Source organism: Betta splendens, chromosome 21 (assembly GCF_900634795.4).
Source record: "Betta splendens chromosome 21, fBetSpl5.4, whole genome shotgun sequence".
NCBI classification, from domain to species: domain Eukaryota; kingdom Metazoa; phylum Chordata; class Actinopteri; order Anabantiformes; family Osphronemidae; genus Betta; species Betta splendens.
Genome location: NC_040899.1, coordinates 9,776,393 through 9,794,207, shown reverse-complemented (window position 1 = coordinate 9,794,207; position 17,815 = coordinate 9,776,393).

Sequence of the window (17,815 nt, the reverse complement as noted above, 5' to 3'; positions counted from 1 at the left end):
GCAGCCAGTGAGACTTGAAGCAGCCTCAGTTACAGAAGCCCACCCCCCCATGTGGAGCCCCCACATTTTCCCACAGTGTCCTGCTACCTGTAGCTTCACGTTGCCTTTACTCTACAATTGACAGTTAATTTTGTGCTTTTACTGGACCCAGAATTTCCTCCTACAATTGACACTAAACTATGTTTCAGTAGAAAACTGGAGCAAAATCCCCGGGGCAGAAATGCAGGCTCTTTTTATAGTCAGTGGATCACTCATGCTATTTTGGGGCTTTTACTATATCTTATTGACAACGCGCTCAGTACACAGCTGCAAATTGATGCGATGCATTTCTCTATCTGGACGGAAAACTGTGCCAGATACTGTAGAGGATCATGCATCAACCTGGAGCCAGTGTCACTGAAAAAAAAAAACTCTTTTATTCTGGCGGTTTCCATTGTTTTGATCGTACCCTGCGAAATCCCCGCTGCTCCTCTCATTTCACAGTTTAATCTGTGTTGCTGTCAAATAAACAGTGTAAATATCGCCTGTTTTTCAAGAAACCGCTTGAAGGACCCGCGGAGATGAAGCCGGCGCCGTGACAGGATGTCGGGCTTATCCTGAGATAACCGTCACTCCGGAGTCACAGAGTCACAGCGTTTTCCCATGGGATGTATCAGAATATCAAAACATCTGATGGCGTTGTGCTGCGACTCCTTGGAGACCGGGTGCAAACGCTTCTGGGTCACGCTTTGCCAGGGAACAACTGCTCTTTAGCACTGAGATCCCCGATCCACGTGTTCCAGTGTGAGTCTGTCATTTATTGCTTTTCTTTTCTCACAGGACAAGCGAGTCATCGGTGCGTCAAACATTTGAATACTAAAATAATTGACTCCATTCGGAAGGTGTGGGAGGATTGTAGAAGGAGACGACCATGAGGTTATTCAGAGTTTAAAATCTTGTTAGCATTCCACAAAAATCCAATTGCTTGGGAGATGTTTTGATCATTGTTATAATCAGCTTTTCTGACTAATAATATCTACAGTAAAGCGCACTCAGCCCGCGGCGAAGAGGAGGAAACGCTCCTCGCTGAGAACTTTGCTGTTTCGCTGCAGCGTTACTTATTTTCCCTCACAGTTTGTCCCCGTTTGAAATATTTCCCTCTTACTTATTCTCCTAATTACTTCACAAGGAGGCCTTTCCCGAGCGAGACGCTTGCCACTTCCTACTTTGTTGTCAACAAACAATGTGAATCAAACTCCATTGAACATTCAAAGTGAAATATGGCGTGCCGACTGGCTGTCGGAGCGCTCCTCTCACTTCTCAGGCCACTTCACAATGTGTCAACGTCAGGATGAGACGATATGTGACACAGCGCATGCGAAGCAATGTGAAACATAAGAGCGAGCTGTTGGTGGCTGTTAAACAAGACGCTGTCGCCATCCCTCTATCTGGGGGTCTGTTACTATCTACTAACCCGCCAACTCATTCACCCTTTATCACCTCATGGATATATTTTTTAGCTTTGCAAGCAGAAATGCAGAGTGTGCTTTTATTTCTTCATTGAGCTTATAGAGGATGTGTAGGATAGAGTCAGAGAGAAGAACGAGTCCCTGCAGACAGTCCCATTCAAATGGCATTCATTCTATTCTTTTTGATAAAATACCAAAAGACCTTAGTCTCCAGCTCGGCCGCTTTAAGCAGTGTTAAAAGGCTTAATGTGGGGGACATTAAAGTATAAGCTATTGGTTTCCAACACGCCATTGTTAGTTTAATAACCTACAGTAGATCTGTACATTTGTTGAAATCTGCTGGCGATAAGTCACTTTTCCATCGGGTAAATGCAGAGAAGTGACTGAAATCAGGGCCCCATTGTCTGAAAGATTGATACTTTGAGATTTAATAGAGCCGTATATGCGCCATTATCATCATTCTCTGGGTATAAGCCTGAAAGAAAGGGCCGTTCGACAGACATAGCAGCATTAAATACGTCCGTGGCTCGGCTTTAGTGAACCACCAATTAAATGACTGTTATCCTGCTGGCACATTGTTTCTTTTCATCTTTTTTCTTTGATTTTGTTCCTTCCTGTGTCTGAGGGAGGCTTCAGATGTGTCCTGTTGTCACTCTCTGTGTTCTATATCAAATATATGTGCATCAAATTTATGCATTATTATCCAGCTGTTTGTCTGCGTGAGCTGCATCCTACAGGTGGAGCGCACAGAGTCAGACGTGTTTTATATGGGGATGTTTTAACTCAGTCTCACCTCCTCCACCGTCTGAACTTTCAGACTCTTTGTGTTAATTTCCATGTCAGTTTTATTGCAGCGACTCCAGACTTATGAGCGCTGGGTGTGATTTACAGTACTGAGGGGCAGGCTGTGATGGACTCTCTCCAGCTCAAGGCAATTATGATGGACAATATCTGCAGCATGAAACAGATATAGGGGTGGTTTTATTGGTTGTGGTTCAATGCGCCTTTTGACACTGAGCATAAACTCAAACCAAATCACTGAAGAAAGATGCCGAGAACAAAATAATAAAAGTCTTGATCCACTTTTAGTATTTTACAGTAAATACAATCAACTAGCTCATGCATTTCAATATTATCCTAATAATTGTGATGCTAACCTTTATTCACAAATTTCTGAGGTGATGTTTTCTTTTTATATTTTCCAGTCCGTTTCAGATCCTTCAACATCCTGTAAAAAAGCCGAACTGTAAGAGAGATGAGAGAAGTGCATTACAGGCAGCAGGGAAGACTTCAGCGGATGCCTGGGATGAATAATGCATTTGTCTCAATCCTTCCAATCCTGTACGTTTGCAAAATGACAGTGATCAAAGTTGAGTCTGGAAGGGATGGTATTAAAGGGGATATTAAAATGGTTGGGAGTGTAAAAGAGAACACCAGAGGGGGAAGAGAGGATATTTCTGCTTCTTGTCAGATTCTGTCATGACTTGTTTTACATTTACACTTTCACTCTATATCCCTTGGCTCCAGTCCTGGCAACGGCTTGGTAATTCATTGTGGTAACAGCTGCCGCTGCTACGGGGGGAGCACGCTGCTGCTGCGTTTAGCACTTTGACGTGTACACAGGGTTCACGCTTCAGTCTTCCCCTTATAAATATATATACAGTGTATATATTATAGAGTGTGTGAAACAAAGGTGGAGAGGACAAATGATGCTTAAAATTCCATCGTCTCTCTTTTGGATAAACATCCACATGCTCACAGACGCACAAACACAGCCCTGCATACTTCACCATCCTCACACACACACACACACACACACACACACACACACACACACACACACACACACACACACACACACACACACACACACACACACACACACACACACACACACACACACACTCACGCAGCCATAACAGATGCCCTGTCTCTGGTGTATTGTATTTATAAGATAACGGGCTGTTGTGGGCGTCTGCAAAACAGCTCAGTTTGCACCTGAGTCAAAATCCATCTCTGCTTTAGTCGCCAACAGCGCAGGGAGAAAGGAGCAGAGGAGGACACATCGCACCGAGCCCACTCCTACTGCACAATAGCGAGCCTGCGCGCCTCACTTTATCTGCTCCTTTCCATTTCATGTTTACTTTAAGATGAATCCGGGGCTGCCAAAAATATTGCTGTGAGAGCACGGGCAGCGCAGGGTCAATTCCTCCGGCCAGAGGAAACCACAGCATGTCTGGCGTCGGTGTGATGCTCAGCAAAAAACAAAAACTCAATATCACTCTCATACTGAAATGAAAACCAAGGACTGATACCGTGTGTTTGATGTAACAGCTTGTTCGATTTTTGCTGCTTGCGTGTTTCGTGAACATTTGTGAATTTCAAACGATCCCAACGCGAGCTTGCTTTTCCTGCAGCATCACTAACGCGCTGTTTAATTGGGCCGCAGCGAGCATTGACGAGGCCCACCGCCTTTTGTTCGCCCATGTGCTGGATGTATGCTCGAGGAAAATGACTCTGCATACTCGAAGGGCACCGAATAATTGTGGTGCTCCAGGCAGAGCCAGTAGGACTGAAATAAAACAAGTGCTCTCTCACAATCCATGCCTGCTAAAAATAAGCCTGTTCAGACGAGGGTGGCGGATTCTCGGCAGCATCCTCGGCTCTGTGGCTGTGGAGGCAACAGCTTGATAAGCACGGAGCCACGGAAAGGAGATTGCACACAACTGCGCCTCTCTGCTCTTTGTAATAGACACGACCGGGCCATAAGTCCTTTCCATCAAGTAAATAAAGAGTATTTCCCAGCATTCAGCTGTTCTTGTGCGTCGTCCGTGAAAGAAACCCCAATAATTACCAGGCAATTTGTAAGTAGTGTTAGTACAGCTCCACAAAGGGATCCGAACGCGATGCAGCGAAATGAAATGCACAAGTTGCTGACGTGAACGCTGGTGTTTAAGATAAGTGTTCAAATACTTCTATCTGCGAATTAGCAATTAATGATGCGTTTTAAATACTTCATAATGAGGGTTTCCCCTGAAGCACTTGTTACCTAGCAACTGCAACCAGACCACACTGCATGCGTTTGTTGCCAGGACTTAACGCGCTTTAATCTGAACTTTACGTGTTCTATAGGAGCGAGCGCTTTATTTTTAGCTCATCGCTGTATTTTAAGCGGAGGGAGTAAAACCCACAGCGGCTCTTTCTCGGCTTTGGAGAGTCCCGATCGCGCCGTTGCCAGTTTGACTCATCATTGTCCTTTTTTCCCGCTGCCGTTTCAGCGTCGGCTGTGGCAGCGGGATGAATATTTCAGCAGCCTACACCGTGTTCCATTTGTTACCTTGGTTGTAAACAGAGCTGGACTCTTCCCCAGGCAGTCAGCTGTTTACACGCCGCCGTACCCAAAGCCCTGCTGTTAGAGCAGCTAATACACAATTACAGCGGCTGCATTATTAAACGCACTGGAAGGATCTTCACGCCGGTGATGTTTGTGGCGCTAAGATTGATCTTCATTCTAAGCTGCAGTTTGAGATTAATATTAATGGTAGTGCAGGGTTAACCAAGCATCTAAGTCAGTATAAGCTGCCCCCGCAGACTCTACAGATCTTTAATATTCATGCTGGATGCTTCATAACATACGTGCCAGTCGTAAGCGGTGTGTGATGCTCAGCGGCCATGTGCTTATAGGCTGTATGGACTCCTCATGTCATTTGTGATGCACTTTGCCCACGTGTATTGCTGAGCAGGCTTACCGTCTTCACTCCACTTCTCCGCAGGGCCCTCGTCCTCCCATCGGCGCTCAGCCCCAGGAAACTGATTGGACTAAATGTTGCAGAATGAACCGCTGCTTGCTCTCGCGCTCCGTCTTCCTTTATGTCAGGGTCACGCGAGCACAAAAGGCCCTCATTTGCTTTTTCCTGCTGTTATTTTGAAGGACGGGCGAGATCAATAGGTGACACGGGCCGGGACAATGAAGATGAAGATAAACGGAGGTAGGTAAGGTCACTGGTGACACTGGGTGATTCACAGCGTATTCATTGGGTTTAATACAACGGATTGTTAATATGCACAGAGGTGGAAAACGACACTTGATCTGTTTACATCCAGACAACACAATGACTGACTGGCTCCAGTATAAAAAGCAAAACATGGTGCAGGAAATGTAGCTGCATAAAAATACAATTTAATTGGTTTGCCCAGACGTTCGTTTGACCTCTCTTTTATTTCTCCCTCTTTCCCTTGTTATTGAAGGTAATAAGAGTGAAAAACAATCTTAATTGGGGTAGGATGCGGTAGTAGGCTTCTTGGAGGCAGTGGAGTCGAACAAGGGTGAATGCGATAGCTTTCACAGCATTGCGTTTGAAGGCTACATTCAATTATGGGCTACTTGTCAGACGGAATAAATCATTCAGCAACTGTAATGTATAATGCAGCCCAGCAAAACTTTACTGCAAAAAAAAAATATATATTCCCACGCCGGAGAACTAATGACTATGGTGGTTTGGCGGGGTTGCCAGATCATCAAATGTCAAAACCCATCATCGCTGCGAAGGCGAGAAGGAGGAGGAGGGAAAGAAAGGAAAGGAAAGGCAGGGAGCGGAAAACGCAGGAAGCTGTGCGACAATATAGGGCTGAAGCAATGAGCTGTTTGTGTGAGCTGATGTTTGCCAGAGCCGAGCGTAATATACAGGCGGGGAGCTCTTACTGTATGAGTACAGTTCTGACAGTACAAGGTCACGGCCTAATGTGGCAGTGACCAGTGAAGTGACCGGAGCGGAGCCCTTTGCTGAGCATGTGAGCTGATGTGGAAAACCTATAATTCCAGGGTTTTAGATCAAAAATGCATGAAGGTTCATTCTGGCCTTTGCAGAAAGGAGTCGTTCAAGGTGCGTAAATTGTCCCAAGTGGATTTCACTCTAGTACTTACTGTAAAGGAAAAGTACCGCTAATGTAAACAGACAGGCCAGTTTGAGGGCATCCAGCAACAGAAGGTGGAGCTTCAACAGAATGTAACAAACAGAGGTCAACGTAGAGCTTCACACAGTTTCACTTCATCGTTTCATCATTCTTGACAGGAAATGACGAGTTGATTAAACAAAGGCTAAATAAAACTTCGCTCATAAGAAAGTGGAGGTTTTTCATGGCTGTTGCTGGCGTTGCTGTGTCATCATTTGGGGGGGAATTATTCATCCTGGCTCAAAATATGCTTACAGGACCATCTGCTCTATTTTACTCCAGTGCCCGGCTCATGGCTCATGTTTAATGTATCTGTACTAATGCATCAGCTACGCGCTGTACTGTACAATGGCCATTTCTGCAGGAAATCAGTGAAAGGAGGGAGGCCTTGGCTTCATGAATGCCTTCAAAACAACCTTTCATCCAAATCACATTTTGTCTTTGCCTCAGTACAGAATTGTCCCTGACCATGAATATTTGTCCTTTAAAAATATAACATAAATTGAACCCATTACAATTTTGTCACAACGTGACACATTTATAAACATACACATTAGTTAATGTCATTTCGCCGCACACCAGCACTCATTTAAACCCTCTGACTCGCCTAAATGTGATTATCTCCTGACTAATATATGAGGGACATATGGAAATGGAATATGTAATGAGCCTCTGGGGCACTTTGGAAAGCGCCGCGCATGCGTTCGCAGTGTAAAGCATGTGCATCAACACAAACACCCACGCACAAACAGCGCTGGGCGGCGGGTGTGACCCAAGTACGCGTTCGCATTCAAACTTCAGCATCTCTAACCAGCCGTTCCAGCTGCTCCTCGCGCGTTTTCCCCACCATCCGTCTGTCACTGTGCCGATTTAAGCACCTTGAGCAAAGTTTAAGGTGAGAGGGATTTTTTCTTGCCGCTGTGTTTCGTTTAAACAATTATAACATTATACATTATAAACAAACTCTAACCATGCATAAGTGTTGTGATTTCAGCCCTTTTAAAGCCATAATCACTAAACAGATGGATTCCACCAGTGTCAGAACTACAGTACAGTACTTCATATATTTGCAAACGTCTGGCTTCGGACTGATAAAATCTACTCAGCCGCCAAATCCTCAGCAGAAGGAATTTCAAATACACCCAGTGACGTGCCAAGGCAATCGTTCAATTTATCGTCTAATGATAGTGGCTCTCATCAAAACATATTTGAGTATGTGTATTTTCACTGGCGGGGAAAATGTTGGCGCGGGCACGGGCGGCCGGCCTGCGAGGGGCCGCATCAAATGGCTCGGGCTTTGAGGAAGATGAGAGAGTGGCAGCATCTTAATCTTTTGCTCCCAGAAAGGGCCTTCGCTGCTTTTAATCACGCCGCTGACTCACGCTTCCTCGTTCCATTTCACCCTCGCCCAGAGACAAGCGCGGCCTTGGAGGTAACCACAGTGGACAGCTGAGGTGGCTCATTAACACTCTGCAGATAGGTCCAGGTCCAGAAAATGTGCTGCTAATGGCTTAATTAAGGCACATTGTAGGATTGCACTACAAATCATGCTGCATTCACTGTACTTTAATACTTCGAGCTTATTCACAAATGAAAAACCTAATCTGCTCTGAAACAAATTAAATGTATGGGATAGTTTTGATGGGAATCTCATCTCAGTGGGGGTAATATCAGTGACACTTCTTCCCTGCAGTCACTGACACTAAGGAGCGATTACGCGTGCAAGATGACTGCCTATTCAGATTAAAGAACTTGTGCTGCTCGCTCAGTTAACATCTTTTATTATGTAAAAACACGCACAATGGCCTGTTCACACCCAGGCAGCGGAGACCTACTGGATATTAAGATAAAACAGGAGATTGTCTCTAACAGAGAGGACGAAGCAGGCTCCGGGTGTAGGGCTGTGGTTGCGAAATGGAAATTCGTCGGGTCGACTGGCAGTGGGATGTGGGATGTGCAGCATGAAGCCACGGGAGGATTGCAGCAGACTGTCAGTCTGCTGTGAAGTCAGCCAGATGGGAGACAACATCTTCTTCACCTCAGAGGAGAGCACGGGGCAGAAACAGCAGCGCGGAATAAAAAGCTGAGGAGCTGAGGCTGGCTCTGACACACACACACACACACACACACACACACACACACACACACACAGTCAAACACTAATCGTGGCGCCAGATAAGGTCTGAACAATGGGAGTTTAACAGGAGGCGAGGACAACCTCGTGATGTGGATGAGCAGTGAAGGAGGCACGCGGTGGAGCTATAGGCCTTGGTATTTACAGTACACACCAAGTTGGTGAAAGACTAGCAACAGACATGGACGGACCCTGAAACATAGATTCTCTGCAGAAAGGACTGGGTCAGGACTTTTGGAATAAGTCCGGTTAAAGGGGCACGGTGGAAAATCGGAAAAATAAAAACACAAGGGCGAACTGCACATATTGATACAGGATCAGCCCACATACAGAAAGATGCCCTGCATCGGAGCCGCAACATCAAAAGGCAGCAGGAGCCATGATCTCCTGTCCTGCAGAATATACAGTACACTGTGTGTCAGCCGCATGACCAGGAGCTTTTATATGGGCCTCACAGCCGGGACTCAGGCAGCGGTAATGCCTGCATTCATCACCCGCTAACAGATAACCCGCCTCCATCCCCGCTGCCCTTCGGCTCGCAGCTTTCCACCGCGCCGCTTCCCGTGAACCTGCGGACGCTCAAAATGCGCAGCGCCGAGGCCACGATGCAGATGCATTGTGTAACACCAGGCAGCGAGGACTTAGTGGAATTACCCTGCACTTATTAAAGCTGTCTATCAACGGTGCGGCTCAGTTAATGAAACCGCCCGGGTCAGAGCCGCGCTGCAGGAGTGCACACATAGCCGTAATTCAGAGGCGCTTCATTCATCAGCGCGTTCGCCGTCGTCGCAGGACCTGGAGTTCTCGCATCCTCGCATTGAGTCGATCCTCCCGACGCGGAAACAGGGCGCCGCTGCAGACGTCATCCCCACCTCGGAGCCTGTTTACTGCGGCACGCCGAAGGAACAGCGCACTTTCAAATGCACCATAAATCTTTTAACAAAGCTTACATGGAAATAGCAAAGCAGATTATTAAAGGCACCCATGAGATGGGGAAGTACTGTACAGTACATTCAAGAGGCGTTGCTAGGAAACGCTACTGCTGGGTGAGTCAATGAGCAATCCACAGGCTCTGAGAGGAGCTACAATAGAAGAGACAGCCCGGCAGCCTCACAATAATCTCAGTCCACATGGTCGTGGCAATTATGCTAATTAATATCATCCTTACAGCCACTCCAGTGGAAAACATGGTGTATCGCTCGCGTCCCTGCAAAAGCGACTGGAATCAGAAAAGCGGGTTTTAGAAAAGGGTTCTCCAGCGAGTCAGAGTCAGAGTCAGAGTCGGCGCTGCGTCAAGAGCGGATGGAATAATAGACCAAAGTCTATTTGGAAAGTTCAGGGGAGGAGAGAGGTGAAAGTTGTCCCATTTTGAGAGAGACAATGTGAGGATGTGCGTAAGTTACGACAGTGGACGCGCAGTAAAGGTCAGAGAATTGTCACATTCACTAAAACGCTGACGTCCATTCTCATTGTGTCACTTTATGGAAGTGTATAAAACGGTTACCCTTTGATGGTCACAGTGTGTTTGCGTGAAATGTGAAAGATCATTTGACACAGACACACATGCTAACGCTTAGGCAAACACACACACACACACACACACACACACACACACACACACACACACACACACACACACACACACACACACACACGGAGGACTATACTGTAGGTGAGATAATGAGTCACTTATAATGAAACAGTTCTCCTGTCACATGAGCTGTCAGGTGTCGAAGATTTTCCATTCTGATGTGAAGCTCAGGTCACAGTGCTCTGTAAGGGCTGTAAAAAAGTGTTTCCATCATAATACCCCATGCTGTTCATGGTGTAGACCTGGAACTGATCTCAGATGTGTGGAGAAATGATTCGTGTTTAATGTCCTGACTTTAAAATGAGGTAAAGTCAGGTTCTAGCAAAGATTGTATTTATGCTTTTTAACTGCAACTTCCTCTTAATGGATGACTAGTGTGTGTGTGTGTGGAGCAGAGAACAGAACAACAATCGATTCACGGTATGTGGAATAACATAAAGATTGTAAACATATACTGTATGAGGAATATGATCCAGAAGGATGTTGGATAAGTTGATGGTGCCGCCAGTAGACATGGCCTAAGCCAAATGATGTTGTCTCCACACACACACACACACACACACACACACACACACACACACACACACACACACACACACACACACACACACACACACACACACACACAAACAAACCACTCTAGCTAGTTAAACATGCATTAGAGAGTAGAAAACCATACAGCGAATGTAAAGACCAAGAGCTTCGGAACCCAGCGAGCTGTAGCTAGTTCAACCTTTGTTTAGGTTTTTAACAACCAAAACAAAAGTCAATTAGAGTGTAACATTAAAACAGCTTCTTTTCCTATTACTGCTACCTTTTACAGTGTGTACAATAGTTCTGTGAGTTACACCATTTTTAGTATAAGTTCCTCACGGCCCCGGTGCAAACTTGCCGCGTATCCACAGTCTGCTGCTGTTCATAACTCCTGGTTCTGACAGTACGCATTAAAGGAGAGTACACCGAGGAGGAAAAGTGGCTGCAGGATGTGAGCCTGTTAGCACCATGCATCTTCATTTAACATGACAACACTGGGCTTGTGTGATATTAACTCCAAATAGATGAAGCAAACCAGCCAATCTTTACAGAGTCAGGGGGTATCACAAGAAAACAGGCTATAACACACGTGTCAAATTCCATTCATCACCAGGAATTATCCAGGTGCCTCTGGAATTGATTGGCTGCAAAAGCAAGTACATTATATTACAAACTTTCCACGGACATTAATTTTAATAGATTTCCCCGTAATAATCTATTTTTGTACTATTCATGTTTCCAGTTTTTTTGCAGTATTGTGTTGATAGCACTCCAGCATCAGCTGCATCATTACATAAGCATGTAAACCATCACTAGTCAAACTTTCTTGCCACCAGCACTCTAGCTGTATTAAAAATGCAATGTGTGCAACAGAGGCTGTGCTTTAGATGGAAGTACAGAAAGTCTGCAACTTGTTGATACTGTAGCAGTTGTGTCTTTGTCTCGGTTATGCTCAAGCCCTGCTTTCACCTGAGCTATTGTGGTCACATTATAAGGGGCATAGTGCCATCTAATGCTCAGTAGGAGCACTGTCAACAAAGAAACTCAGGCGCTCGCCAGAGGTAACGTGATCATCTGCTTTTATTCCTGAAGGCATCAATGATCACTAACACTTGTGCAGTGCTTCGTTATTCTTCACCAGTGGTTCTCATTTCCCACTGGGCTCAAAGTGGTCAGATGGCGACCTCAGCAATGTTCCCTTCAGGGTCTCATTCTCCCCAACCACTTTCACATTGCACTCCATTAAAGACGGCCCGTCGTGGCTTCAGCCCATACAGTACGTCAGTATGCATTACAGCCGATCCATCAATGACACACATACTGTAGTTTATGATTGACAGCCATCGCCTGTCAGCATAAAGATGACAAGGCTGTCAGGTCCCTCGCTTCAAACCAACATGCCAGTTTACAGCATGCGAGTATATGTCGTGATTCACTGCATGGTCTGTGTTAAAGCTGAACTGCAATAAGCTCTAGCGCGCACGCTTTTTTCTCTACGTCTGTATATTTTTGTCTGTACTATTTTTAGACAGGATGCTCTCAGAATAAAAGGCAGAAGCAAATACCAGAATGCTAATTCTGTTCTGCAGTGTTGTTCACATTCTAGTCAGCACTGAACTTCTCTTCATTAGCTTACTGAATTTTTAAGAACACGTTACCCTCAAAAGCATACATCAACCTGCAAGTCCCACTTTAATAAGTCAATGGATGTTCCTTATTAGTCACCATCACCATCATCATCTTCTACCTACTCTATTTTAGCAGTGCTGCTACATATTTAGAAGAATGAAATAATAAACAGTACTTAAAGCTGTCTCCTTGCTTCTGTTTTATACAGTTTGTGTTTTTTGTCAAATGTGATAAAAACGAGATAAATAAGAATGTATCAGCAACAAAAAGGAGTCTTGTGAGAAAATACAAAGCCTTGATTTTCATCTCATAGAAATAAGAACCTAGTTAGAGCTGAGGTGGGTGGTGCGTGTCAAAGGAACATCCAGAGGGGTGGCCAGACCCGAAGCTTTCCAGCAGAACTCTGCCCAAAGCGTACAGCCGCCTCCGCAGACTTCCCATAATGCATTTTGGTGACATGCGTTGCCCAGGTAAGTGATGCACGCGCCCAGTCATCCCACCTGATGCTGAGGAAGACGTGGTTTAAGCCATGGTCCCGTCGTCAGTTAAGCATTGTTCCCTCCTTCGTCCGCTACTTATACTTTTTGCGTCACGTCACTGCAAATGGACGAATTCCTAAATGTGTGCTAAGTTATGCTAGTCATTCGTTTTTCAAGATGTATGTGCAAATACAGCCAGCACGGGCAGTGCAGCGGTCACTTCCGGTTGGTGTCGCGCGTCAGCAACTTCACCTTGATAAAGTTCGAGCCTTCTCAGAGGAATCCTGCAGTAAGTGTTGTTAACCTTGTATTTTATCATTAAATGCGCTTTTTTGCTTCTCCGACCAAATTTAAAAACAAAAAGGTAGTTAACGCTAACTCAGGTGCTGTAGGTATTCGCTTAGCATTTAGATTACGGGTATGCTAAGCTAAGCTAGCGCTACTTATAGTCACTTTAAAATGACCACTGTTTGGTGTTAGAATGAATTATTCTCTACGCTTTCAGTGCTTTTGCTGCCACCTAACGTTGTGTGAGACCAGTTGAACTCTCAACTGAATATTGAATCTGTCATTTTAAATCCACGCATCAGTACAAGAAACAGTACATATCTAACAAAACATTCATATAATCATTTTTTGTTTAACCATAACTTAGAAAAAAGAGCATACGTATCATTAACGGACTGATATGTAGTACATTGGCAAGTGTTTTAACTATTTAAATTGGTAGAGTGCTGTTCCAACATTTGTTTGCATTACACAGAATCTCCTGCATGGCACAGTGTGGACTGAAGGGGAGTTAGGACTCAAGAAGTCAAGAGGTGATGAAGCTAAAAAAAGCTAAAAAATATCAGAGTCAAAGGCTGGTGTGAACAGAGGCCATTGCTGTTCAGTGGATTAATATCGGTCAATAATGGAATACACACATTTGAATATAAACACATTTAATGCAGTTTAAACAGTTCATTAGTTTTCACCATGGATTAGTCAAAGTGTAATATCAACGTTTCACCAGCAGATGTCGCCATTGTGTACTGTGTCCACTGTCTCAAACGCTGAAGCATGTTCAACAGTTATATGTTACCAAATATGTAAGATAGAATCATTTTTCACAATAAGAGTGATAATTTGATTTTAATTCGGTCCCTAATAATAGTTTTTGGTCTGAAACAGTGATATTGTGATTACATTTTATTTAATACACACTCTATTCTCACCCTCCGCGGGTGGTCTCATCCACTTTCCAAGCTCGGGTCCTCTACCAGAGGCCAGGGAGCTTGAGGGTTCTGCGCAGTATCCTTGCTGTTCCTAGGACTGCACTTTTCTGGACTGAGATTTCAGATGTTTTTCCAGGGATCTGTCGTAGCCACTCCTCCAGTTTGGGGGTCACAGCCCCTAGTGCTCCGATCACCACAGGCACCACTGTGGCCTTCACCTTCCAAGCCTTCTCCAGTTCTTCTCTGAGCCCTTGGTATTTCTCTAGTTTCTCATGTTCCTTTTTCCTGATGTTGCCATCGCTTGGTATTGCCACATCCACCACTACGGCTTTCCTCTGCTCTTTATCCACCACCACAATGTCCGGTTGGTTCGCCATTACCATTCTGTCAGTCTGGATCTGGAAGTCCCACAGGATCTTGGCTCGCCCGTTCTCTACCACCTTGGGAGGTGTTTCCCACTTTGACCTTGGGGTTTCCAGTCCATACTCCGCGCAGATGTTCCTGTATACTATGCCAGCCACTTGGTTATGGCGTTCCATGTATGCTTTGCCTGCCAGCATCTTACACCCTGCAGTTATGTGCTGGACCGTCTCTGGGGCCTCTTTGCACAGTCTACACCTTGGGTCTTGTCTGGTGTGGTAGATCTGGGCCTCTATGGCTCTGGTGCTCAGGGCCTGCTCCTGTGCAGCCAGGATGAGTGCCTCTGTGCTGTCCTTCAGCCCAGCCCTTTCAAGCCATTGGTAGGATTTGTTGAGATCAGCCACTTCAGTTATGTTCCGGTGGTACATCCCGTGCAAGGGCTTGTCCTCCCATGATGGTCCCTCTTCCAGCATCTCATCCTCTGTTCTCCACTGCCTGAGACATTCACTCAGCACGTCATCTGTCGGGGCCTTATCCTTGATGTACATATGGATCTTGGATGTTTCATCCTGGATAGTGGCTCTCACGCTCACTAGTCCTCGGCCTCCTTCCTTGCGGCTAGCGTACAGTCTCAGGGTGCTGGATTTGGGGTGGAACCCTCCGTGCATGGTGAGGAGCTTTCGTGTCTTAACATCTGTGGTCTGTATCTCTTCCTTTGGCCACCTTATTATTCCTGCAGGGTATCTGATCACTGGCAGAGCGTAGCTGTTTATTGCCCGGGATTTGTTCTTGCCATTGAGCTGGCTTCTTAGGACTTGCCTTACTCGTTGGAGGTATTTGGCTGTTGCCGCATTCCTTGTTGCCTGTTCAAGGTTGCCGTTTGCCTGTGGTATTCCAAGGTACTTGTAATTGTCCTCAATGTCTGCTATTCTTCCTTCTGGGAGTGAGACCCCTTCTGTGTGGATTACCTTGCCTCTCTTTGTCACCATCCTCCCACATTTCTCGAGTCCAAATGACATCCCGATGTCCGAGCTGTAGATCCTGGTGGTGTGGATCAGCGAGTCGATGTCTCGCTCACTCTTGGCGTACAGCTTGATGTCATCCATGTAGAGGAGGTGACTTATGGTGGCCCCGTTCCGGAGTCGGTATCCATAGCCAGTCTTGTTAGTTGCTTCGCCGTCAGCCTTGAATGTGGGTTTCTCCGTTCCCATTCACCGCACATTCTTTGCATGTAGCCCCTCTGACTAGGGTTACTTGAGTAGTAGCATTCCAACAGAGCCTTGTTCTCGCATCTCAGCCATTTCTTTCTTGTTCCAGTAGCCCACTTCTCGCCAAGGTGCTCTGGTTCCTGGAAACTGAACAGTACTAGAAAGGGATATGGGAGAGGGAGGCATCACACAACAGAGATGCACAGTGGCTGGTGGATCTGAGGGAAGACCACAGCAACCTCCCTGAACAGAATCCAGTGAGTATCACAGTGGCAGACATCCAAGAGTCTCAGGTATGAAAAACTGGACAGCACCTGGCCCTGACATGATCCACGCCTACTGGCTAAAGAAGCTCACTACAATCCATGAGCGCCTGGCAGCACAAATGAACCAGCTGCTAAGGGATGGGACTCACCCTGAATGGCTAACCGAAGGGCGAACGATCCTGATAATGAAGGATCCCTCAAAGGGTGCAGTCCCATCCAACTACCGGCCAATAACCTGCCTCTCCACAACATGGAAGCTCATGTCAGGCATCATCGCAGCTAAGATAAGTGGGCACATGAGTCAATACATGAGCGAAGCACAGAAGGGCATTGGTAAGGATACCAGAGGAGCCAAACACCAACTCCTGGTAGACAGAACAGTCGCCCAAGACTGCAGAATGCGACACACCAACCTGTGCACAGCCTGGATCGACTACAAGAAAGCCTATGACTCAATGCCACACACATGGATCACTGAATGCTTGGAGCTGTACAACATCAACAGAACTCTAAGGGCCTTCATTGCAAACTCGATGAGGTTGTGGAGAACCACCCTTGAAGCCAATGGGAAGCCACTTGCCCAAGTATCCATCAAATGTGGCATATACCAAGGAGATGCACTGTCCCCACTGCTGTTCTGCATAGGTCTGAACCCCCTCAGCCAAATAATAAACAAGACTGGCTATGGATGCCGACTCCGGAACGGGGCCACCATAAGTCACCTCCTCTACATGGATGACATCAAGCTGTACGCCAAGAGTGAGCGAGACATCGACTCGCTGATCCACACCACCAGGATCTACAGCTCGGACATCGGGATGTCATTCGGACTCGAGAAATGTGGGAGGATGGTGACAAAGAGAGGCAAGGTAATCCACACAGAAGGGGTCTCACTCCCAGAAGGAAGAATAGCAGACATTGAGGACAATTACAAGTACCTTGGAATACCACAGGCAAACGGCAACCTTGAACAGGCAACAAGGAATGCGGCAACAGCCAAATACCTCCAACGAGTAAGGCAAGTCCTAAGAAGCCAGCTCAATGGCAAGAACAAATCCCGGGCAATAAACAGCTACGCTCTGCCAGTGATCAGATACCCTGCGGGAATAATAAGGTGGCCAAAGGAAGAGATACAGACCACAGATGTTAAGACACGAAAGCTCCTCACCATGCACGGAGGGTTCCACCCCAAATCCAGCACCCTGAGACTGTACGCTAGCCGCAAGGAAGGAGGCCGAGGACTAGTGAGCGTGAGAGCCACTATCCAGGATGAAACATCCAAGATCCATAAGTACATCAAGGATAAGGCCCCGACAGATGACGTGCTGAGTGAATGTCTCAGGCAGTGGAGAACAGAGGATGAGATGCTGGAAGAGGGACCATCATGGGAGGACAAGCCCTTGCACGGGATGTACCACCGGAACATAACTGAAGTGGCTGATCTCAACAAATCCTACCAATGGCTTGAAAGGGCTGGGCTGAAGGACAGCACAGAGGCACTCATCCTGGCTGCACAGGAGCAGGCCCTGAGCACCAGAGCCATAGAGGCCCAGATCTACCACACCAGACAAGACCCAAGGTGTAGACTGTGCAAAGAGGCCCCAGAGACGGTCCAGCACATAACTGCAGGGTGTAAGATGCTGGCAGGCAAAGCATACATGGAACGCCATAACCAAGTGGCTGGCATAGTATACAGGAACATCTGCGCGGAGTATGGACTGGAAACCCCAAGGACAAAGTGGGAAACACCTCCCAAGGTGGTAGAGAACGGGCGAGCCAAGATCCTGTGGGACTTCCAGATCCAGACTGACAGAATGGTAATGGCGAACCAACCGGACATTGTGGTGGTGGATAAAGAGCAGAGGAAAGCCGTAGTGGTGGATGTGGCAATACCAAGCGATGGCAACATCAGGAAAAAGGAACATGAGAAACTAGAGAAATACCAAGGGCTCAGAGAAGAACTGGAGAAGGCTTGGAAGGGGAAGGCCACAGTGGT